This window comes from Canis lupus, chromosome 36 (genome assembly GCF_011100685.1).
Source record: "Canis lupus familiaris isolate Mischka breed German Shepherd chromosome 36, alternate assembly UU_Cfam_GSD_1.0, whole genome shotgun sequence".
Taxonomy (NCBI): Eukaryota; Metazoa; Chordata; class Mammalia; order Carnivora; family Canidae; genus Canis; species Canis lupus.
Window position 1 is genome coordinate 15,078,757 of NC_049257.1, and position 25,745 is coordinate 15,104,501.

The following is a 25,745-nucleotide window of genomic DNA, read 5'->3' on the forward strand; positions in this document are numbered from 1 at the left end:
TTATTGCAGGATTGGGTTAGTTTATAGACACAGCGTGCTTGGAAGGACAAGCAGCATTGAGGCTTTGGGCTCATTAATTGGCTGGCCCAGGACCCTGAGAGTGGTGGATCCTGGAGCAGAAGGAGACCTACACTGATTTCAGGGAACCTGCCTGCTTGCCATCTCTCCCTCGCTGTTTCTTTGCTTTAGTCACTCTGTTTCTTTCTGTTTGTTTCTGTTTCTGTTTCTCTCTTTTTGGTAGACTTTACAAAATAGAGTATATAATTGCAGACACACACACACTGAAAAACTTCTGGGAATATATACCCCCTGATGTTTTCACAGTTACCTCTGAGTGAGAGGATTACATAAGATTTTACTTTCTCCTTCATATGTGTCTTTATTTCTCAGGTTTTTTTCCAGTGAGTATATATATCTTTTTTCATCAGAAATTTTTGATAAAACCAAGAAGTAGGGATGTGAAAGAGCAGGTTGCCCAAGATTCTCCCCCCACTCAGCTGTGATATCTGTTTGGGGTAGAGACAGCAGTTTGTTCACTGTCAAATCCACAGGCCTGGCATAGTGGCTTTCACGGCATGGGCTTCGACATGTGTTTGTGGGACGAATAATTAGAGAAGGAACCAGGATGAAAAGAAGGTGATTTTGGAGGAAGCAGCTTACTGGTCAGTGTTCAAATGATGCTGCCAAAGATTCAGTCTGTTTGACATTAAAAGGACAATGGATTGAAACTAAAATGCTCTAATTGGATAGAACTTACAAAGGATCTAATAACACTCTTCATTTTAAGCCCTGTAGTCCTTTGTTAGAGAGAATATTAGAGACGAGATCCAGACGTGGTTGTTGCTGTAGAAAAGAAAATCTGGCATATATTTTTTAGCCAAGAGAGCCTTTTGTTGGAATCCTAAATACCAGTATTTGGTCACATGCTAAAAATATCTATAACAGCAATTGTGGGATGAGGGGGAAGCTCCATCCTCTCTGAGTTTGACAAGACTGTTTCTTTCAAGGGGAAATAATGGACTTAGCTGGTGCCAAGCCTGCTTGTGGAGGGAGGAAGCTGACCTTACAGTCTCCCCATTCCACACAATCTGGGTGTTCAGCCAGCCGGGACTTGAGGTGTCTGCCTGGCTCAGCAAAGTGCCCTTGCAGGTAGCTCCCAAACTCCCTGGAAGCAGGCGGCTACAAGTATCTGATCTGGAGACTACAAAAGTTTAGCCACTTAGGAAACATTAACCTGCTTCAAATGGGAAACTCACCCCAGCTACAACTCTAATAGGATGTTAAAGGTCTGCCGAAGGATCTTTCCAGAAACTCCAGTTCTACAGCAGAACACTCTGGGGTTTTAATAGTAGAGAATCCACATCCACAGTCTTTCTCCTCAAACCACTTACCTAGTTGTCCTGTCTCCTCACAACTCAGTTGTCACTCTGGTGTTTTTAGAATATCTTTTGCTGAGTTGCTTAGAAAAAAAAGAAACAATCAGTAATAACTCACAGAGCTTCTGTTGGTGATAATTGTTTAAGGACTTGGGTGCAATTCTTGCTTATCAAGTGGTCACTTTGCTTACTTGGCAGGACGAAAACCATTTTGTGAGCGAGTAATTTTTATTTATTTTGGTTCTATAAAAAGACCTCAACTTTTTTTTTCAGGGTGAGTCCAAAGCAAATATATTTTTAATATCAAAATAATTAGAAAACAGACTGAAATTTCAACAAAGGGATTTCTCAAGCACCTTGTATGCGGGCAATCTGTGGTTTGCTGTCAGTCTATAAGCTGATGTGTCTAAGATCTCCTGAGCACTCATGGAAATATGACTGCCTGTGAATGGTCTTTCTCCTGCAGATGGATACCTGCTGGGCATGGATGGGTGTCCTTGTGTGTCCCTGCTGCCATCCTGCTGTGCTTATTCTAAACTTCTCTTCAGCCTTGCAACCCATTTGAAAAACCAGAGCCCTCAGAATGGAGACAAATGGATTTAGAAAGGCCCTGACCTTCTAAAGCCTTTGTGGCCACTCCTGGCCAGCTGGGAACTGTGAAAAAATGTCCATTCATCTTCCCTGCCTCCCACGCTCTCCCTGTCTCTCCCTATTCAAATATAAATTTGCTAAAATGGTTAAAAGAGTAAGTGAGTAAGTAAAAACAGTACTGCTTCCTGTGCAGAAATTACATGCTTGTTTTGATGAGGGCCATTTATTTCTTAGATGCTTTGCTGCGCATTATATTGTCTTTGCAGTCTGCTGAGCCACCTTGATTAGAACTGGGAGGAAATTATTTCTGAGTGTAATTTTGTGCTTAATTTATAGATTTGATGCCCATGTTTTTATCATTATTTCTGCTAGCTTTTAAAACCCTATTAATACTTTAATTATGAATTTTCTTTGTTTTTATAGCCTGAGGCTACTTGATGGGCAGGCAGAGTTTTATAAATAAGTAGATACGGTTCACTTACAGAGAAAAAGAAGAAAATAATCGGAGAAAGTAAGCTATGTGGGGGAGTGACTATTATCAGTTTCCTAATTTACTTTTTTTATTTTTTTAAGATTTTATTTATTTATTCATGAGAGACAGACAGAGAGAGGGAGAGACACAGGCAGAGGGAGAAGCAGGCTCCATGCCGGGAGCCTGATGTGGGACTCGATCCCAGGTCTCCAGGATCATGCCCTGGGCCGAAGGTGGTGCTAAACCACTGAGCCACCCTGGCTGCTCAGTCAGTTTCCTAATTTAAAGGAAGATCTGCCCATAGCACAGAGCTTTGCAGACCTGGTGAGACTGGCTCCCTGAGGTAATGAGCCTTCAGGAGCACCTGTTCCACCCCATGCTCTGGACACAAGTCCTGAGCCCTCGCGTGTACCTGATATGAAAAAGGAATAAAGTGGCACAGAAGCCTGAAGGCCTGGGATGCTAGTCTTGACTGATATTAATTGGTCATGTGAACTTGGGCCAGTTGCTTTCTCTAAGCCTTGGTGTCTACATCTACAGAAGTGTCAATAATAATATCTGTTTTTCCTGTCATTATAGGAGCTTTATTTTTTTAAAAACACAGAGAGAGAGGCAGAGACATAGGCAGAGGGAGAAGCAGGCTCCCTGTGGGGAGCCTGTTGAGGGACTCGATCCCAGGACCCTGGGATCACAACATGAGTTCAAGGCAGACGCTCAACTACTGAGCCACCCAGGTGTCCCATTATAGCAGCTTTATAAGGGAGAAATGACATAACAGATGTGAAACTACTTGTTAAACTGGGGAGAGTTGTGCAAATACGAGGCTGCAGCCACAAGCCGACAGCTTCCGGGCCAGGTACCAGCTGTGCATTGTATTTGGCCAGCACTGTATTTTTAAAAATAGACCTAGTATCTAAAAATAGAACAATTTGTGGAACATTTTGGGCTTCTGGCTTCGCTTGAAAAACCAAACCTTGTGACGACCTGCACCCCATTTCTGTGTGGCAACAGTTGGCCTGAGTTGAATTGTGACCTTCGCTTTAGATGGACCACATGCTTTCCAGTTCCCTTCATCTCTGCTCTTTGCTGATGACGGTGACAACACCAGGGGTTCTTTTTGCTATTTGTGTGCCTGTCTGGCTCCTAAGTGGGGTGTCCGTTAGAGTTCATGACACTTGAGGAAGATGTTGGACAGGCTGCTTTGATTTTGTGGCAAAAACCATTGGATTTGGAGTGTGAAGATCAGAGCTAAAGCCACACCTCTGGTATTTTTCAGCTGGGACAACTTGAACAGGTCACTTGACCTTTCTGAGTTTTTTTTTTTTTATATGTATAGGGGAAATTGGCAACTGCCTCATAAGGTCTTATTAAGGCTTTACACAAGAGGAGGACCTGAGCTTCTAAATAAGAATGAGCAATACATTTACATCCATATTAGTAGCTATATGGGGGATTTATTACCTCAATGAAGCATTATGTTACAAACAACCACAAAAATCTCAATGACCTCTAGCGATCTACACTATTTTTGCTTAGAAGTTTATAAGTTGGATGGGTGGCTCTGCTGATCTTGGCTGGGCTGTCATGTGTCTGGGGGCCTTTGCTGAGATACGTGTGCTGATTCAGCTCTGGTCCATGGGTCTCATCCGCCAGCAGGCTAGCCTGGGCTTGTTCTCATGGCAACGTCAGAGGAACAAGAGGGAGAAAGTGAAAATGTGTCGGTGCTTTTTCAGGTATATGTTTGTGTTATATTTGTTAACATCCCATTGACCACAGTAAGTCTTGTGGCTGAACCCAGAATCAAGTGTTGGGACAGAAAACCCCATCGAGAATGAGAAGGCACTGCGAAGTTATATAAAAAAGAGATCCAGGGAGGAAAGAGGATTTGGAGCCATTTTTACCATCAATCTGTCAAAGGAAGGGTAAGCTACACTCCTGAAACAAATAAATTCCTAAGCCATATATTGGTTCAAAAACATCATTCTTTAATGGTACAAGTCCTGGCCAGGGGGCAGCTCTCCTCACATAATGATCCAGGAATCCAGGCACCTTCCACTGTCTAGCCACATCATCACTTAGGTCCCATCATTGTCACTGTCAACCCAGGATATCAGGGGTTGACAAACTCCTTCCTAAAGGGCGAGGTAGTAAATATTTTAGAATCTGGGGGTCATATGATTGATTTCTCTTGCAACTATTCAATACTTCCCTTATAGTGCAAAGGAGCCATAGACCATGTGTAAAGAAATGAGCATGAGTGTATTCTGATAAAACTTTGTTTACAAAAATGGACAGCAGGCCAAATTTAGTCCAGGAGTCAGAGTTTGTTAGGCCCTGCCCTAGAGCTATAGGCCTGGTAGATATTGGGTGAACCTTCTAAGTTAATGTAGGCGATAGTTTTATTAAATATTTTGGCCACAGGACAAGAGAACTTTCTACTAATCCATCCTGCTGTATCTATTTCTTTGCTATCTTGGACTGAACCACTAAATCAATTCTCACATACACAGTTTTCATACAGCAGCTCCCCACTTCAAGATACCAACTTCTGTATCAGTGAAGATAACTTAACTGCTAGCACCCCACTCCACCCCAAACCCCAAGATACATAATAGCATGAACACATGCTATTCATGTGTGTAGGAAAATATGTATGTAACAGTTAAGGCAGGAGTTCCTGGTTGAAAAGTCTCTGTCCTTTGACGTGGACATTCAAGATTGTGAATCTACTTCCTTTCCCTCTTAGGGCCTTCCCACCCTTTCATTTTGGCCTGCCTCTAATGGATAAAAGAGGAAAGAGCCTGGAGGAAACATATCTACTTCTTAAAAGCTTTGATCCTCAATGGCACATGTTACTTCTCATTTTCCGCTGTGGATAATATAGACACGTGACCACACAAAAGTGAAATAGAGGCTGGGAAATCAGTCTAACCACATACCAAGCTACTATCACATTCTTTCTGTGAAAGAAAAAAATAGCTTTGGGTGGACGGTAGTGTTCTTCAATTCTTACAGAATGATTCTTAGACCATAAATATCCTAATGCCTAACATAGTGCCAGGAATAGAATGAATGTTTGGTAAATGCTTATGGAAGGAAAGAAGAAAGGAAGGGAGGGAGGGAAGCTCCAGTGTATGTGGATGCCTGTCCATTTACCAATAGACACATCTATAATGTGCTTCCCCGTTTGGCATCATGGTTTATTCTTTTCAGCACTAAGTAATTATTTGTGTCCCTTGATTTCTATAAATGGTATACCACAACTGTACACATGTTCTCTTTGACTTTTATAAACCTAGGGGGAAAAGGATTAAACATTATTCATTTAACTTAAGGAATTAACTCATTCAACTTGTCAACTAAGTGTGACAATATAAAAGCAACTGAATCACAGCCTCCTTCAGTAGCTGGGGTCAGAGTCATTGAGGGTTCACAGAATAGTGAGAGTGTGCCTGTGTCTTTCCCTTGCACCTTTAAAGTATATCTAAGTGGACTTTATTGAGGCCACCTTCATCACAAGCCCTTGAAGGAACCCAGATGGCATTCTCCAGGTGCTGCCCAAGTCTGGCTGAGGGTGAGGCCTCCGAGTACTTTTCTCTCTGGCTGCACATATGCCACTGCTCTGCTCAGTAGCCTTTCACTACCTTCTGCTGTTTTGGTGACTGTGTGGGACTGTTCTATGTTGGAATCTCAACAGATCCTGGCATCTCTACCATTGAGGACAGCATTAAAGGCCTAGGGACTGAGAGATCCTTGGCATAATGCTGAACACAATTAATGTGGGGAGGGGAGAGAAGGCTGGAAATCATGGTCACCACCCTACCTTGCTCAGGGAGAGGGAGAGCAGGAACAGAGAGGTCTACTGGTCCAACTTAACATGATGGGAAATGGGCTGCTATCTGCTTTGGGCCATGCCTCAATGTGCCCACTAGACTAAGGGTCTGAACTACTGCCTTAGCCTCACCTTTTCTCAGATGGTTGACTTCCAGTGGTAGGTATGTACGGTCTGCAGTGAGGCACAGTGAGGACTGACCAACGATGAATGATGCTTTGGCTGGGGCTCCCAACTATGAATGGTGATGACTTATTAAAACAGTGCCACAGGCCCCACAAGCACCACATCTAGGTAGGGTATGTGGGTCTACAGAGGAAGGGATAGTAAACCTTTAAAAAAAAAAAACAATAATAACAGCAAACCAATTTCCAGATAATATCAAATCTGAGCAAAGAACATAACACCCATCTAATTACTTGAAATAAATGGCCCAGGAAAGAATTCAATATTTGTCAGTCTGGTAGTGCAAAAGAAAATTTATTTTTGAGCATTTTGACATTGGCATTCTAGCCTGAGTGGAAAGGATGGGCCACAGGCTCTATATCCTGTGTTGTTCATCCCAGTGCATCCCACCACATCTTTTCCATTTTATGACATAAGTTCATGCTGAATGCTTCACAGTCTTCTTGTGTCTCTTCAAGTGGAATGCTGGCTAAGCTGTAATCACTTCAGCAACTACCAAAAAAACTACACAAAGATATACAGTGAGAAAATACATGAACAGACTTAAATGGAATACTAAAAAATGTTCAAATAACCCAGAAGGAGGCACAGAAATGGGAACTAACTGCAGCTAATAGTAATTGAAGGCAGAAATTGTCAGACTGAATGAACACACACATCCATACACATAAGAACAAGAGAGGAACTAAGTAAACAACCAGAAAACAGTAAAACAGAAGAGACCCAAATCCAAACTTACCAATAGTAATGTTTATACCCATCACCTACATCTTGTCTACAAGAAACTCACTTCAAATATAGTCATGCAGGGCAGCCCCAGTGGCACAGCAGTTTAGTGCTGCCTGCGGCTCAGGGTGTGATCCTGGAGACCCGGGATTGAGTCCCGAGTCGGGCTCCCTGCATGGAGCCTGCTTCTCCCTCTGCCTGTGCCTCTGCCTCTTTCTCTCTCTCTGAATAAATAAATACATAAATCTTAAAAAAAATAAAAAAAAACAAATATAGTCATGCAGGTACAGGATGGGACAAGATTGTATTAGCTTTCTGTGCTGTGTAACAATACAAATTTAGTGGCTAAAAACAACACACATTTATAATCTCACAGTTCCTGGAGGGCGGCAGTCTGGGCGCGCCTGAGCTGTGCTCTCTACCTCAGGGTCTTACCAGATTGCACTTGGCTCTACGCATCAGCAGGTTCTTTGGCAGAATTCATTTCTGTGGGGCTGTGGGACTGAGGCTTCAGTTTCTTATGCACATAGATTTATCATCTTAAATGAAATGGGCTAGTTAAAAAAAAAAAAAGAAACTAGCAAAACTAACCCAAGATAAAATAGATAATATGAATAGTCTTATAACTATCAAAAGTAATCAAGTCCATAGCCAAAACCTTCCAAATATCTGGTTTCACTAAGTCCCACCAGATATTTCAAAGAAGAAATAAATGTTACGTAATCTCTTTCAGAAAAAACAAAAGAAACACTTAACTCATTTGATGAGGCCAGTACTACCCTGATATCAAAACTAAATTAAGGCAGTATAGGAAAATACTCCAGACCCATATCCTCATGGACACAAGAATCCCCAACAAAATATTAGCACATCAAATCCAGCCATACAGAAAAAAAAAAAAAAAAAAAAAGAAAAGAATACTACACCACAACCAAGTGGGATCTGTCCTGGGAATGCAAGGCTGGTTCAATGTTTAGATACAAAACAACATAATCCACCCTATTAGCAATTGAAAGGAGAAAAAGCACAGGATCATATCAACTGTTGCAGAAAAAGCATTTGAAAACAAAATCCAACGGTGATTTGTGATTAAAAATTTGCAGTTAACTAGGAATAGTGGGGAACTTCTCCACCTGATAAAGGGCGTCTACAAAAAGTCTCAAATGTGGCAAAACCAATGAAGGCTGCTTAGATCCTGGACAACACTGCAACCAGACGAGGTTGCTTTCCTCATCCTACTGTGGTCCAGCGGTAAAGTCCCAGAAAACACCACTTCCAGAATTGTGCTTGTTAGTTCTGACAATCCAGAGACTAGTGGTTGGTGAGGACAGAAGTGCAGCAAAAGTGAGCTCTGCTCCTTATACCACGTAGCATCGGCATCAGGACTGCACACTGGGTGTCATTCGTGATGACATTGTGCAGGAAGAGCATGGTGAAGACGGCATTAGGCTGGTGGAGAAGCAGGTTGCTGACCAAGGACAGAGGCTCTGTGAACAAGGCCACGCGGTGGGAAGCTGGCAGGGCAGCTGAGCCTGGGCACGGCCTGGAAACTAGAACTGGCAGTCAGCCCCACCCAGGGAAACAGCAGGGACTTAGAAGTGAGAGTTCTGAAAGTCAGTAAGTAGTTTGGGGTTGAGTCAGAGCAATAGAACCAGCTGGAACACAAAGTAGCACCAAGCAACAAAGTGCCAAGAAAGGGGCTAAGGAGACCAGGGAGAAAAAAATTTTTTTTGGTAATGAAGGGACTCAAATAAAAAGCTTTCTTAATTAAAGTTACAGCCTGCCAGAGATTCCAAACAGGAGAGTCATAAAGAGAAATGTCTCATGAAGGTTATCCTCGTGTGCAGATGGTGCATTCAAATCTGTAGTCAGGCTCTTTTGTTTTTGAGCTTATTCCTGTCAGCCACGCTTCCCATACTTTCTTCTTAATGACCTGGAACTTCTGACTTTTCCAAGCTCTTCCTTGAGAAGTTCTGTCTTGGGCAGCCTGGGTGGCTGATCGATTAGCGCCGCCTTCAGCCCGGGGTGTGATCCTGGAGACCCGCGACCGAGTCCCACATCGGGCTCCCTGCATGGAGCCTGCTTCTCCCTCTGCCTGTGTCTCTGCCTCTCTCTCTGTGTGTCTCTCGTGAATAAATAAATAAAATCTAAAAAAAAAAAAAGTTTGGTCTCTCAGTTGGTTCAGGCAGAAAAAATGAGAAGTTCAAAGATGAGGCCAAGGTGGAAGTATAATTTGGGTGGTTCTAATGTTTGGCACATGACTCAAAATGGGTATGGGATATCTTTTTCTTCGTTCTACCAGAATTGCTAATGAAATGCTTCAGTTTAATTGCTCGGAGAGTGTGTCAAAGGAATGCTTACCTGTAGGCCTACAGTTGAACTTCTCTAGTTCTCAAGATGCTCTAAACAAAGAGAAGCATAGACTGTTGCAGAGGAGAAGTGGTGTGGAAAAGCCTCCAAGAGAAAGCAGCTCTTTTCAGAGGAAACCTCCCAGAGCTCTCAGTGGCCAACAGAACCCCCAAGTCCTTACTTGGGAAGCGTAGCCTGGGAGGCAGTGTGGTGTGGTGGAGAGCACCCCAGCCTGGGAGTCCGAGAGCCCGGGTTTCAGATCTGTGCTTGCTTCTGTGGGCTAGTGGTCACGGTGGGCTCTGGAGTCTGGCAGTCTGGGTTCAAAGGCTGGATTTGCTGTTTTCTCCCTCTCTCTCTCTCTCCCTCTCTTTTTCTCTCTCAAATAAACAAAATTTAAAAAACATTACGTGGTTCCTAGGGCAAGGCCCTCTCTGGTGCCAGTTCTCTCCCTTGTAAAGGTAGAGGGCTGGGTTAGGACATTTTTCTCAAAGTGTGGCCTGGAGACTTCTAGCATCAAAATAACATAGGGTATCAGTTTAAATAAAACCCCTTAGAATGGGGCCAAAAGATGGGTATTTGAAAATGCTTCCAAAGTGATTCTTAGGCATGTTTATTCAGTTGTCGCCTTCTGTATGCAATTAAACAAGCAGTAGTGGGCATTGAGGTGCTGTGGGAGGAAGGAAGGGTGTATGCCCTTCAGGGGGCAGGTGCCCCTCTGACCCGTGAATGGAAAGCCAGGCCAGAGCAGGACACAGGCTGTGCCAGTTCCTGCTCCCTTCAAAGTGGGAATTACAGCTGTAGATGCATGTGCAGCCTTTTCTATGAATGTTCAGACTGGTCGTGAAATCATCCATGCAAAGTCCCCTTCCCACTTGTATGGACTCAGGTGAACCCTTGAATCTTGGTGACAGTTGCATTTTAAAAAGTCACTTGTTGGGCATCAGAACGAATTGCTCCCTCATCTATGCCCCCATCTGCATTATTTCTGCCCTATTTTAATTTGTGTCCTCCTGTGTTACAGTGAGTACCACATGCCTCTCCCCTGGAAACAAGCACCCCTCAATTCAGGCCAGCCTCTTATCCATCTTCGTGTTCCTCTCTCCTCGCTTGCTCTAGCATTTAGCATGGTGATTTGCACATGGTCATCATTTTATAAATCTTTGTTGAATGAATCAGCAGAGGACCCAGTTTGAACCGAGTCCCTGGGATGGAGTTTCCCAGCCTGTGACCCCAGCACGTACGCTGTAACTGATGAGACCCACGGACACAAAGGCAGTGGAAAAACCCTGCCTCCATCACAAAAGCCTTTGCAATATTAATACAGTGGAAGATATAAATCTTAATTAGTAGCAGGAAAAAGTGATGATGTCTCAAGGTTCTCAAAATGTCAGCTGGTGGCTGGGCAATCCATTCATTTGCAGCCACTAACCATTGCACTGTGATACTGAAACCAATACTGCTCATTAAAGGTGTAATGACAATCAGCCAGATCGCTGCTAATTGATTCTTAATACTTCAATTACTTGTTTTTATGCCAGTTGAATTTCATCAAATGGGGTCAGCAAGTACAACGGGGCTTATAATTTTAAAAGGATTTGCATGTATCAGCTTTTATGTGTATCTTTTACACAAAATCCAAGTGAAAAAAAAATACCTCTATTTATATATACTTTACTCCCTCATTAAAGCTTTTGGAAGGTGAAGTTAAATTTTTGATGACAGATATAAATGTTTCATCAACAAGAGGGGAATTTTATTACTTTTAGATTTTGGTTCCATATTCTATTTCTTTATCATATGCTTGAAAATAATCCTAGGTTGTTTCCTACCTTGAGAAAAACTTTTGGTTGATCATGGAGCTCCCTTTCTCCATCATCTTGTTTTTCCCTTCCTGTCATTGATAGGTGTTCACGGGAAAAAGTGGTTTACAGCCTCTCTTCACCCCTGCGATGTGGTTTCTTCTTCTGCTGTTCAGGGTCTTTGAAAGCCACCATTAGCCTTCACTAGCTAAGTCAAGTGGCTGTTTCCTGTTCCTCAGTCTCTTGGTAGCCTTTATCACTACTGACCGCTCTGTCTTCGAAACCCTGCTGTCTATGGCTGGGATCCCCACTAATCCCTGTGCCAGAAATATCCTATGGAAGTGAGTTAACAACCTGCTAGTCAGGCAGGCAATATGAGCGCAGGGCCTACCGGCTTAATAGGGCAAGGAAAGTTCTGAGGCAGAAGTGGTGGCTTCTTTCCAAGAGAAAGCCAATGGCCAAGTGGGTTAGAACCCCCTGGAAGGGATCCCTGGGTGGCGCAGCGGTTTGGCGCCTGCCTTTGGCCCAGAGCGCAATCCTGGAGACCCGGGATCGAATCCCACATCAGGCTCCTGGTGCATGGACCCTGCTTCTCCCTCTGCCTGTGTCTCTGCCTCTCTCTCTCTCTGTATGACTATCATAAAAAAAAAAAAAAAAAAAAAAAAAAAAAGAACCCCCTGGAAAAGGAAAGGCCGTGGGAAACTCCAGTTCAATTCTGGGCCCACATCAGTATTTAAAGGAGCAGAATGAGAGCACGTCTCTGAGAAGGTAGGTAGATATGGGATTTCAGATGCAGAGCAGGCTGTGTGCAGTCAAGTCTCCAGAGGTAAAGAGAGGTTTCTCCACAGAGAAACCCAGCCCTAGAAATAGGATTGGCAGGAAGAAGAGAAAGCAGGCCCCCACCTGGTTTCTGTGGTACGAGACCCAGGGCAAGTCCCTATGTGGAGTTGATTGGAGAGCCCTCAGTTGGGTAATGATTTAGAAAACTTTCCCGTTTCTCCTTTACTATCACTACTTACCACATACATGGCTCTTCTGACACCAAATCTGTGGATTTTCCACACCAAGCAATTCTGATACTAACCACTTAGAGTTACAGCTGACCTAATAGGTTAAGGGCTGTGACTCTCCCCCCACCACACATGCACACTTCGGACGCCAATTGTAAGTAGTAGGCCTTTAGGTTACTCATAATTTTTGTCCACCTTGGCTACAAAACTGAGGTTCCCATGACCTCCTCCTTGGAGCATCTGCTGGAATGCTTCATAGAACTCAGGGAAGCACTTACTTACACTTACTGATTTATTATATATAAAAGATATGATAAAGGATGCAAGATGAAGAGCCGAATGAAGAAATATATAGGTTAAGGTCTGGAAGGGTCCCAAGTACAGTAGCCTCTGTCCCTGCCTATGGAATCAGAGTGTACCACCCTCCTGGCATGTAGATGCATTCACCAACCCAGAGCTTCACCATCTTCACCATATAGGCATGATCAATCATTAACTCAATCTCCAGCCCCTCTCCCTTTCCTGGGAGGATAGGGGGAGGGGTTGAAAGTTCCAAGCTGCCAATCATGGCTTAGTCTTTTTGGTGACCAGCCTCCACGCCGAAACTAGCCAGGAGCCCACCAAGAGTTGCCTCATTAGAGCAAAAGACACTTCTGTATCACCCAGGAAATGTCAAGGGATTTAGGAGCTCTGTGTCAGGAACCAAGGTTAAAGTCTAAATATTGGAACAAAGAATGCTCCGAGTGTTTTTGAGGATTTAGGAAATTATAATGTTTTAGGAGCTCTGTGCCAGGAACTAGGTACAGAAACCTATATACAGATTTTCTTCTATTATTTCACAGGTAGACTATGTGGACAAGGCCACTGCTGACCAGGGTCTTCTCCTCTTTTGACTTTTGGACATTTGAAGAACAACCCTGCTTGCCAGCTTATACCTACAGTTTGCAGATGGCAGCCTGTAGGAGCAGAATGAGAGCATGTCAAGATACTGGGGAAAGCCAGACATTGCCGTGGCTCTGCTTGGTCTCCTTTTCCCATGTTTATTCTTCATCTTTCTCTCCCTCTCTGGTATTTTGGGCTTGATGATCTGGTCTCTCTAATAGCTCCAGTTGGAGAGACCATAGACTGTGGGGATTGAGTTAGGCAGACCCACTCTGGAAAAGCTGCCCCTACTGAGCTGTTGTAGGTCACAGTTTCCCCATCTGTAAATAGCCTTACTTGGTTGTTGTGAGAATTACATATAATAAGGCATTAGAAAAACCCAGAACAGTGGCAGTCACATCGCTTGGTCATTGCATTTTAAGCTCTTCCTTTCCTCCATCCCCATATCCACATTCTCCAGCCATGAACTCATCCCCAAGCCCTGGGTTTCATACCTCTAGTGGACTGAAGGCATCAAATGGATGACTTTCTCTTTGTCAGATACTCTGCTAACCCCTGATTTAGTTACTGGGATTGTTCCATTTCAAACAAAGAGAGACTTACAGATTGTATAACTTGCCCAAAAGTCACACAGCTAAATTCAAAGTCAGGTTTGTTTGACTTTAAGGAACTCATACTTTTCATATCTACATTCGAACTCATCTTCCCCAACCAGACTTCCTCCTCTCCAGAGGAAGCATACAGATAAAAAAATTTCAAGTTCTCTTTGCCTTTTTCTTTCTTATCACTTTTGGCATCACCTCCAACCCCTCATTCAACCACTCATCACTTTATCCAGCTCATTATACTTCTAGTATGTCCCTTCTCTTCTCCTTCCATCATTGACCTGACTCAGTGCTTAGCTCCCAGGGTTGGGATTCTTAATCCACTTACAGGAGGTACATTGTCTCCTGGTTCCTTGCAAGGCATAGCACTGCAGTTCACAGCATAAACCCTGGAGATGGACTGCTGGCTGTGAATACTGGCTCTGCCCCTTACTAGCTATGTGGCCACAGGCAACTGCTCTGTGCTTTGGCTTCCTAGTATCTATCTTGAAGGGTTATCATGAGGGTCAACTGAGTCAGTGTTTATACAGCAATTAGAACTAGGCTCAGCAGTTGAGCATCTGCCTTTGGCTCAGGATGTGATCCTGGAGACCAGAGATTGAGTCCCACATCGGGCTCCCTGCATGGAGCCTGCTTTTCCTTCTGCCTGTGTCTGTGCCTCTCTTTCTCTCTCTCTCTCTGTCGCTCATGAATAAATAAATAAAATATTTTAAAAAGGTGGGGTGTGGGGGGGAACCTGGGTGGCTCAGCAGTTTAGTGCTGTCTTTAGCCCAGGGTGTGATCCTGGAGACCTGGGATCCAATCCCACGTTGGGCTCCCTGCATGGAGCCTGCTTCTCCTTCTGTCTGTGTCTGTGCCTCTCTCTCTCTCTCTCTCTCTCTCTGTGTGTGTGTCTCTCATGAATAAATAAATAAAATCTTAAAAAAAAGAACTATATCTGCTACATAGTAAGCAGTATACAAAAATATATAAATTGTGACCAGATGAATGGTCCTCGAATGCTGATTTTGGAATTCTCTTAAGAAACTTCTTAACCGGGCCCAGGGTGCGATCCTGGAGACCCGGGATCGAATCCCACATCGGGCTCCCGGTGCATGGAGCCTGCTTCTCCCTCTGCCTATGTCTCTGCCTCTCTCTCTCTCTCTGTGATGACTATCATAAATAAATAAAAAAAAAAAAAAAAAGAAAGAAAGAAACTTCTTAACCCTAAAGAATTCAAGGCCAGGGTTATCCTGAGATATTTAGCTAGGCTGACCCTGCTGCTCCCCCAGAAGAACTCTCTGCTGGCTCTCATTGATCAAACGTCCCTCGAGCTTTCCAGCTCTGAGCCTCACATACCTGATTCTTAACCTACCCTTCCCTCTCCTGTTCTTATGCATTTATCCAGGTCCCCTTCAGGATTCTCCTTTTCCATGCAATCTTCCAGCCCATAGCACTGGGCCCTGCTGGGACTTAGGGTGTATTGCACTCATTTTGTAATTCCTTGTGACCTCCCAAGTGATATGTCTTATATTCCATTCTTCTGCATTTTAATTTAATTTGTCACAATACTTATGTTTTGCCTACAAGATTTAATTATATATTTTACAGAGGTAGAGACCCTACCTTTGGCTTCTTTATGTTCTCCACTGTTTCTGGGAAAATATCTTGCATGTTATAGATGTCCTGTAAATATTTGTTGATTGCATCATGAACCATTTTAAACAAAAAAGGTAACATGAAATTTAAAAATAAAATCAAGTGTTACTTGATTTTTAATGAGATCTTTGTTTCATTTTCAAGATCTGAAAGTCTTTAATTAACAATGCATCTATCTTATTTCAGTAGTTTGAAACAGAAGATGTTAGTGTTATAGTACTTTATTGTTTTCTTGGAGTGTTACACAATGTGTAAATAGAATAGTGTTTGACTAAATTATTTATAGTTGGATATTTTAGTGCATGAAGGGAACATTGTTTTAAAAATGGCCAAAAGTGAAGTGAGAAGAATATAAATTATCACCTAATTTAATTATAAGATTACATAGAAAACCTCAAGAAAACTTAGCATCATTTAATTCTCCTTGCCTTTGGGAAGAATCAGCAATTTCAAATCTATCCATTGAATCTATAGTTTGTTTGTTTTTTCCCTCTATCTCCTTCTCCTCTCAACACTCAGCTCACTCTAGTAACCATTTAATTTCCAATGCATTTCCCTAGTAGAATTTTATCTATAACTTTAAGATTTTAAGATACCCTAAATCCAGGGCACCTGGGTAGCTCAGTTGTTTAAGCATCTGCCTTCAGCTCAGGTCATGATCTCATGATCCTGGGTTGGAGCTCCCTCCACCCTCCCCCCCCACCCCCCCTGCTCAGTGGGAAGCTTGCTTCTCTCTCTCTCTCTCTCTCTCTCTCTCGCTTTCTCTGTCACTCTCTCTCTTAGATAAATAAGTAAAATCTTAAAAAAAAAGATACCCCAAATTCTATCAAAAAGCAGAGTAAGAAGAGAGGGGGGAAAGAAGGAAAAATAAAATAAATACAGTTATTCTTACATCTGGTAGAACTCTAACATTGCAGATCAGGACCAAGTCATGTCTCTGGTACAAGTCATTTATTTAATCTTCTTAATCTTTTCTTTGCACTGAAAAACTCTAGATTCTTGAGCTTTTTTCAGGAACTTATTCTATAGCACTTTAATTTTATAGTTCTCTTTTCACCTCTCTACAGTTCCACACAAAAGTAACTAAATGGAGTTTCTGATACCCAGTACTTTTTCTAGAAGGAACTTGCTTCATTGGAATCTATCCTCCTCCCATTTCTTTTAGTGTAAAGATGAATTGTACAAGAACTAAAGGAGTCGTGGGGTCTGTTCATTATCCTAAATTAGCATGTGTCTGTGTATGTACTGTTCTCTCAAAAGACCTAACTTTATCCAACATCAATAAGAGATGCCCAAACTCTCCTCCAGGACTGGGGCTTGGGTTTCTGGGAACCTGGCCTGATAGAGAAAGTAGAATGGGCTTATGGTGAAAACATGGCTTATAGCATGGCAATCTTAAAGACCATTTAGTCCAACCTCTTCTAGTTGACATCTGTTGTTTTGCCCATTCAGTATCTTTTCTCCTTTCACCTAGGAACACAAGTCCCATTTTCCTAAGTGGAAACCATTCCAAATGGCTTGAGTGGAACAGACCCTGCCCGCATCTCGCAGGAGTGGGTATTTACTAAGGCCTGGCCAATCAGAGAGCTCCATTTCTTGATTCATAGTGATTGGTTCCGGGCTGGACACATGACCCATGCCCGACCCAGCTAGGTCTTCTTGAGACATTGCTCTTGAGCTGTTAGTCCACTGAGGGGACTACAGATGGGATACCCTGGGTTGCTGGTGGCTACCTGGTTTTCATGAAGAGATATCCTGTTTTTTTTTTTTTTTTGTTTTTAAGAGATATCCTGTTAAAAGGAAAACTCTGATCAAATCTTTTGAGTGATGCCTGAAATCCATCTATCACTGGACATTTCTGGAATGTGAGCCATGGAAACAACCTTTTAAAAAAAGGTAGCTTAACTTCTCCCCTCTTTTCTCCTTACCTTTACAATGACTACCAGTAAAATTCTCTAACTGATCACAAAATAATTCTGTAAAAAAAATTTTTTTTACCATAATGGCTACAGAGAAATGCATCTTCACCATCACCTGCAGTTCTAACCATGAGAAAAAGAGGGAAAAAAAGCTTCTTGAAGTTATGTTTCTGTCACTTATAAATGGTATCCTAATATAGGTCTCATTTTCATACATGAGGACACTGACAGCCAGACAGTTAAAGTGACTGCAGTAGCCTCTAACTTAGAATTCTTGCCACCAGGTTGAGATCCCCGCCATCCTCCTTCCAGCCTGCTTCTCCCCTTTTCTCTTTGATGCCAGAATAATCTTTCTAAACCACATACATGATTGTGTTGTCTCACTCCTTATGGTAACCAGCAACTCTCCAGTTGCCTATATTTGCAGCATGGCTCATAAGACCTTGTGGAAGTGGGTCTGTCTATGTCTCCACACCCCCGCCTCTGCTTCTGCTGGATGATGTTTAATGCTCCAGCTAAGGTACTTGTGCTTTCCCAAGCATGTCATGCCAGTTTATGCTTCCTTCTTTTGCCACCTAGAATTCCCTTTGTCTGGAATGCTTTTTATGTCCTATGCAAACTTTAAGCTTTTATTCCTCCTTCAAAATTAACCCAATACAAAAATCAGCCCAGTCATCACCCTTTCCCTGAAGGGGCTCAGTACCTAATTTGAATTCAGGTAACTTCCCCAAGGTAACTCGACAGGTAGCCAGGAGTAGCACCCAGGTCTTCTGACTTCCAGCCAAGTGCTTTCCTGCCCCTCATGATCTGGAGCTGGAAAAGCGGTGAGCCCTTAATTCTGCACTGTTTACAAAAGCACATCAGTGGCACAATCATTCCCCTCCCCGACATCTGGGACGGGAGCAGCAGACTTCATTTTACAGGATTTTTAATGTGCTACCAATTATTGCTCTCTTTCAGATTATGCTAATAGTATAAAATGCACAATGCTGCTCATTTTTCTCTAATCTGTTCGTACATAGTGGTAGCTCCTGGCTCTAAGCATCTGGCCTGCTAACTGCATAAAATATAATAGTAAACATGCTGTAAGTTGTAATGAACTACTCGAATGAAATTGTTTCTGTATAATCAAGACACTATTGTTGTTATTAATAATATCTGCCATTGTGAACAGGTGCCTGGTCCCCTATCTGGCCCAATTAAATAAGAATTGCTGAGGGTAGAGCCAGGTCTTGTGTTTTTAAGAGCTCCTGTGGTGATTCCAACATGCAAGCAGAGTTGAGAACCAAGGAGGTTTGGGGGGCTATCTGGCTAGGATTTACAAACTTTTTGAGCTATGGAACAAACAAACAAAAAATTATAAGGAGAAGATGTGACCTATTCTAAGAGTTATGAAATAGATTTACTTTTTAATTGCTGAGGCTAGATATTGTCTCCACCCCCAAACACTTTTTCTTCATTTTCATATTTTTTCCTCATTATCTTATTAAAATATCCTCATAATATGCAGCCTTATTGCCAGGACAACCTGGGGGAAGGGGGGGTGCGTGGGCAGTTGACCTAGTTAATTCAACCTTTCATGAAGACTTTGTTCTACTTGATCATACGTGGTGTTCCTGACTCTTCTCATTCTGGCAGTGGGAAGAATTTTAAAAATCTATAAAAAGGATCTGGCTTCTTTTCCCTCTTCCCTTGGTCTCCTCAAGGTCTCATTGGCCTGTACCTTCTTATCTAAATGCATTAATTGAATCATTTTGTTTCTATATCTGACTTCTCTTAAATAATAGATTTCTCCTTAAGAGAGAAATGGGTTAAGGTAACCCATATCTAATGATATTTAAAATTAAAAAATAGTTAAAAGATAATCCTCATTTGATTTTGCTATTTGCCTGGTATACATAGAGTCAGGCTCAAAGTATTCAGAGTGTATATATGTCTTGGCAAGTGGCAACAGGGCTTTCCTTGTTTTGAGACCCACATATGGAAAACCAAACCAAACTCCACAGAGCTGTTCTTGGGCTTATGAATACTGTTCTATATTTACCCTTTCTCTTGTTCAGACTTCATTATTTCCACTTCTCCAGTTTTCCCTTGCATTGGAGAAGTCAATCCATGTTCTCCTCCCGTATTCCCTACTCACAGATCTCAGAGCCCAGGACAGAGCAGTATCACAAAGGGGCAACAAATCTTTGAGTGCCTCCAAAATGAGTTATTTAAATCAGGCACAGCCTGTGTTCTAGTGCTTGTGAAGAATAAAAATGGAATTCATTTAAAAGTGTTCCTAAATTCATAGTAACTTATGACTATGTGTTTCTCCAATATCAGATGGTAAAAGTGGAGGGAAAAATTTATGAAAATTTTTGGCTCTAACTAATGAGACTCTGTCTCATTTTCACTGTTGTGCATCCAGATGCTGGCACAACGGTGCTCCTCTGCTCTCACTCTCCTGGCTGTCTGTGCCCACTTTACAATCATCAATTTGGTGAATTTAGAGCAAAGTGCCTAAATTTGAGGGGTGCAGCATTCTCCCCTCAAAGACAAGGGTTATGCTGCCATGATTCTCAACCAGTTATCTGTGCTCTCCCAGGGAGAGCAGATGGAATCTGGGGGTGGCATGGGACATAGCACAGGCAGAGATGACTTGAAAAGAGCCACAGTGATGTCTGATATTTTTACTCCTGCTCAGCTGCTTGAGGAGTGTGATTTGAGCATTGGAAGGTGATCACTATTTGATGGCAAGATCTAAGAGGGTGAAAGAGTTGGGTGCTATTTCATCCAGGCTCCTCTTTTTGTTTAGCCAACTACTATTCGTTCACCGAATTTTCCTGAGTTGCTCACAAGTGCCGAACACTGTATTAGGCAAACAAGAGAGAAAACCAAAATAAATATAAAAAAAAAATATCAACAACTCCATCTTGGAGTATGGAGAATAATTATGAATGGAGAAGGCTGAGCAAGCCCGGATGGGGCAGTTCTTTACCTGCTGGTTCTGGTCTTCTATTTATTCAGATCCACAATGTGTGTTTTCCAGAACCACTTTGGCTTCCTCCAAATGGCTTTGTTTTATATATTTTCCCACAACTCGAGCCACCTCTTTTTATCTTTGCAAAAGAAATGTTATTTGCAGTGGCAAAAAAAAAAAATTTCTCGGGGAGCTGCCTGGGTGGCTAAGTCAGTTAAGCATCTGTGTTTGGCTCAGGTCATGATCCCAGATTCTGGGAATTGAGCCCCAAATCACATTGGACTCCCTGTTCAATGGGGAGTCTGCTTTTCTCTCTCTCTCTGCCACTCGCCCATTTGTTCGCATGTGCTCTCTCTCTGTCAAATAAATAGATAAAATCTTTTTTAAAAATTTATTTTTTAAAAATAATTTATTTATTTATTCATGAGAGACACAAGCAGGCTCCACGCAGAGTGCCCGACGTGGAACTCGATCCTGAGACCCTGGAATCACGCCCTGAGCCAAAGGCAGACGCTCAACTGCTGAGCCACCCAGGCATCCCTCTTGTTTTTCTTTTTTTTTTTTAATGCAAATAGAATTTGCTCTAACAAGTATAAAATGATTATTAATAATTTAGAACTTTTAAAATTATGTTAAATGATAAAGTTCTTCAAGCATATAGAAGAGAGCAAAACATTTAAATCTAAAATGAAAAGAGGGATCCCTGGGTGGCGCAGTGGTTTGGCGCCTGCCTTTGGCCCAGGGCGCGATCCTGGAGACCCGGGATCGAATCCCACGTCAGGCTCCCGGTGCATGGAGCCTGCTTCTCCCTCTGCCTATGTCTCTGCCTCTCTCTCTCTCTCTCTCTCTCTCTCTCTGACTATCATAGATAAATAAAAATCAAAATTAAAAAAAAAATAAAATAAAATGAAAAGAAATCCTATGATCCATTAACACTATTTCAAGGTATTTAAGAAAGAAAATACATGTCCACAGGAAAGCTTTGTACAGGACTGTTCATAGCAGTTCTACTCATAATAGCCCCAAACTGGAAATAAGACACATATCCACCAATAGGAGAATGGATAAGCTGTGATCTAGCCAGAAAAGGAATACTACTCAGTACAAAAAATGAACATAAACAAGAGAATTATTGATAAATGTAATAACTTGGGTTGATATTTTTAAAAAAATACACTGAATGAAAGAAGCCTGACACAAAAAAAGTACATAATGTAGAATTCCATTAATGTGAAATTTTGGAACTAGCAAAACTCACCTGTGTGATAGAAATCTAATCAGTTGTTATGTCTGAAGGGGTTGAAGACTGCCTGGGATTGAGATGCACTTGACAAAATGAGATTGAATGGTACACATAAGATCTGACCATTTCACTCTAGGTAATTTATGTTGCAATTAAGAAGTAACAAAATTAAAGGAGAAATTTTATAAAAATAATATGTTCCTGTCCCTTTCCCCAGGATCTTGACAGGGTCTTGAGGGAAAGCGACAGTCTTACTCATTTTTTATTCTCTTTTTATTTCAAAGTTAACAACAGAATAAAGATAAAATGTTTGTTGAATGAATAAAGAAGGCTAATATCCTGTACTCATATAGTGGTTTCATATTCACAGTCTTAGTTAATCCCTGTAGTCACCCTGACTCTACAGATAAGGCTCAGAGAGGTAATGTGAACCACCTGCGGGCACATAGCAAAAGCGTGGAGGAGGTAGAGACTTGTATGTAGGCCTCCTGATAATTATAATCATCTGACTCCAAATCTAATACTGTATCCATGACAACCCAGTTTATGACATTCAAATATTACTGCATTGTTTTCTTTACTGTCTTGTCAGCTCAACATATATTAAGCACATGTAACTTCCACATTAAAAAAAAGTATAACAAAAGTTAAGAGGTAAGATTTAGCATTGTTTAATAGTCCTTTAATATGAATTCCACCATATTTAATCTTTTTTTCTGCTGATTTCACAGGTGATTTTGGTAACTTCTGGCTATAAATATCTCACCTAGGAAGTAACTGAGAATGAGAGATAAAGAGAAATCCTTTCCGTTGTTTTAAATCAGGTTGTCATTTAAGCTCCTGAGTAAAGCAGATTTTCAGGCAGCCCTGCCAATATTTAACAGTGTTGGCTAACAAAGAAAACCCAGAACTGACTGTCCATCTTTAACTTTCTGGGCCAGAGGAAACCTCTCTGCACTGAATTTAATAATAATTAACCTCATGTCAGTACAACAAAAATCAGCATGCAGTTGATTTAATGCTGCTGTGCCCTTTTAATGTATAGGTAAGAGGAATTGACTTCAATTTATTCAACACCTACTGTGTTGGGAGCCTGATGCATTATGTTTGTTTTGTCTTTAATGCTTGCAACAATAAAATGAAGTAGGTACTGTGACCCCATTTTACAACTGGAAAAAAATGGAGGCTCTGAGGGTTTAGTATGCCTTATTCTAACTGGCCAAGATCTTACAACTAGTAAGTGGCCAAAGCCAGGATTCAAACTCTGTCCTCCTTCACTCCTAAAATGTGTTCCATCTGCTATGTTACTTCTGTGCTGCAACTCCCCTGGATACTGCTTGCTGCTAACTGCCAGCCATAGTTTTTAGAAAGGGTGGCAGATAGAATTATTAATAGCTTCTCAAAGATGTCCATATCCTAATCCCTAGAACCTGTGAATGCTACCTTACATGGCAAAAGAGACTTTGTAGATTGATTAAATTAAGGATCTTGAGATGTAACGAGCACCCTGGATTTTGAGGTGGGCCTAATGTAATCACAGAGATCCTTGTAAGGAAGGAGGGTTCGGGGGTTAGAGTTAGAGAGATTTGAAGATGCTATGCTACTGGCTTTGAAGATGGAGGAGGGGCCACAAGCAAAGGAACGCAGGTGGCCCCTAGACACTGGAAAAGGCAGGGATCCTCTACCAGAGCCTCCAGAAGGAACACAGCTCTGCTGACATCTTGAATTTAGCCTACTGATACCTATTTCAGACATCTGACCTCCACAAGTATAAAGTAATAATTTTGGTTTTTGTTAATTTACAGTAGTGGTAGGAAATTAATACAGAAAGGCAGAACAGTTATGCAGTACAAAAATTATCTTGACACTTTAAGGGAGCAAATTAATGCTTTTCTTTTAGTAGGCTGTATCTTGATTAGGTATCCTTATGGCTGATAACAAATTAAAATATGCTTATACCATAAAAACATTAGTAAGATAGAAGAAACCACACTGTCGAGGCTTCTCTATAGAAATGGCAATAATAAACAAGGTAGGTTGCATTAAAATTCATAGAGTACTGAAATAATTTGCTAATCTATTACTTTCTCTACCATGGTGGACTCTATCTCTTGCCATCTTAATTTACAATATTTATTACACTCATTCATCATTCACTTAGCAATGACCAGGTGCCTACTATGCAGCAATAATCATACAGATATATGTGTAGGGATAGAGATAAGTGAGTAGATAAACAGACACAGGTAGTGCCCTGAGTTCTGACAGGCAGATTTTCATTTTCAGGATTAATTCACTTACCATCTTTGAATTAGGTGGATGTATAAATGTTTAAAAGTTTATCAGGTATCTGGTTACAAGAGAATATAAATAATTCAATATAGAAAATTACCTCTTTAGAATTGATAGAAGTGGCAGGTAATATAAATTTAATATAATATAAATGAGGAATTTCAATTTTATACTAAGTTGCTTTGATGATTAATCTTTTTTCGAAAAAGGAATTAAAACTCCTACCACTGAAAGAACACTCTGACATCTATTAGATCTTATAAAAGTTTGATTTATTTCTTTGCTATCAGAGTTCATTTTGAAAGTTAGGAGAATATCTTGGTGTTAAGTGATATGAAAAATCATTCGTGCAATATAATGACTCAGTTGGAATTCAAAGTCTCAGTCAAATTGCAGAGCTGCTCACTTATCATTACACTTGCTTAGCAGGGGACCAAACGGTTGGTCCTGATGGTTATGAGGTGCTGTTTAGAGCCTAGATTAGTAGAGAATTTAACTTACATCTGACTTTGGCTTAAGAGTGCTATTCTAAGAGTCCAGTATTCTAAGCCTCTTTTTTCCCTATTAAATGAGGACATGTTTTCTGAATCCTTTTCAACTGCTAAAATGGTATTTGATCCTAAAAGACTAAACCATAGTTCAGTTGGGGTTTCCCACCACCATCCCAATCCCAAAGTAGTTTTAATAAAAGTATCAATTAATTATCAATTAACAATATACCCAATCTAGTTGATGTGTAGTGATAGGACACCTCCATATTTAAGGACTTTGCTACCTGAGGTTGGGGAATATGAGTAAATAAAAGACGCAGAGGACCCATCCAGTGTTTTTTGTGTGAATCATGAAAGCTCTGTAGCTTTGTGAGCAACTGTACTTTTGTGACCATTAGAAAAGTTTTCCTTTTCTCTGGATATATGAAGCCTCATGCCAGGGCACATGTGTTTCACCTCCCTTTTGTCTCCTCAGCTGGGTGACTTTGGGCAGTGTACAACCTCCCCAACTGTACTTAACAACCACATAAGATCATCCCCACTTTATAATCTAATTGGGGAGATGATACTACTCTGTATTCAGTTCTTATAAATTACTTCTAATAGGTGCATTGCTAATTCAGTTTGGATCAAATCAGAGGAACTAGATTTTCATTCTTAACAGCTCTTGTGAGGAAACCACCATATGGCTGTTTGCAAACTGTTTTGTCAAGTTTGTTTTTAAATATTCAAAGTATGAATTTTACAAGCCTTGCATACAAAAGAGAGGTTGCTAAATCTCATCTATTCATTTAGCAAACATGTTTTGAGAACTGCTGCCAGGCACTGGGAGAATGGCAGTTGATGGTAAAGAAGACAGCCACCATTTCTGGCCACGTGGATAAATGGTCTTGGGGGGGTGGGGAAGTAACAAAATAGAAACACTTCAGATCCTGAAAAAGAGTCTTGTTGTTTGCTAATATCAGCGACCTAGTGAGCAGGAGTAGTTGGGGCAGTGATTTAGATGGTTTCCAAGGAAAACTTTTCCAGCTGAAAAAAAAAGGTGTGGAGCTATGGGTATGCAGATATGTGTATCATCGCACTTAGCCTTTCTTCTGATTTAGAAAAAGAAGCTGTAGGCCTCCCCTTGAAGAGATTGGATAGGCAGTTAGAGAATGCCAGCCATACTTAGAATTAGGAAGGCTAATGTGTTGGTCTTCCTGAGAAGACGTAAGCAGGTAGTTAAGACTTCAGAGGCTTCTCCCGGGGAGAGCTTCCCCAGGGGGGCTGTGTGCATGCGTGTACCATGGACAGTTCTGAAACCTGAGTAAGAAAGAGAAAGGTCTATGGCTGTCTTTTATTTAGAAAAAGAACCAGTGATCGAAAAAAAATG

The 25,745-nt window shown here is 41.5% G+C and overlaps 1 long non-coding RNA gene across 1 annotated transcript; it reads right to left on the reverse strand.

Annotated features, from left to right (window-relative positions):
• Positions 1-6,732: 6,732 nt before the first annotated feature.
• Positions 6,733-7,233, reverse strand: LOC111094278. Its single transcript, XR_005384490.1, has 2 exons — positions 7,197-7,233; positions 6,733-6,961 (listed from the first exon to the last, which is right to left on the reverse strand). It is a non-coding gene; the product is annotated as an uncharacterized LOC111094278 (long non-coding RNA).
• Between the last annotated feature and the right edge of the window lie 18,512 nt (positions 7,234-25,745).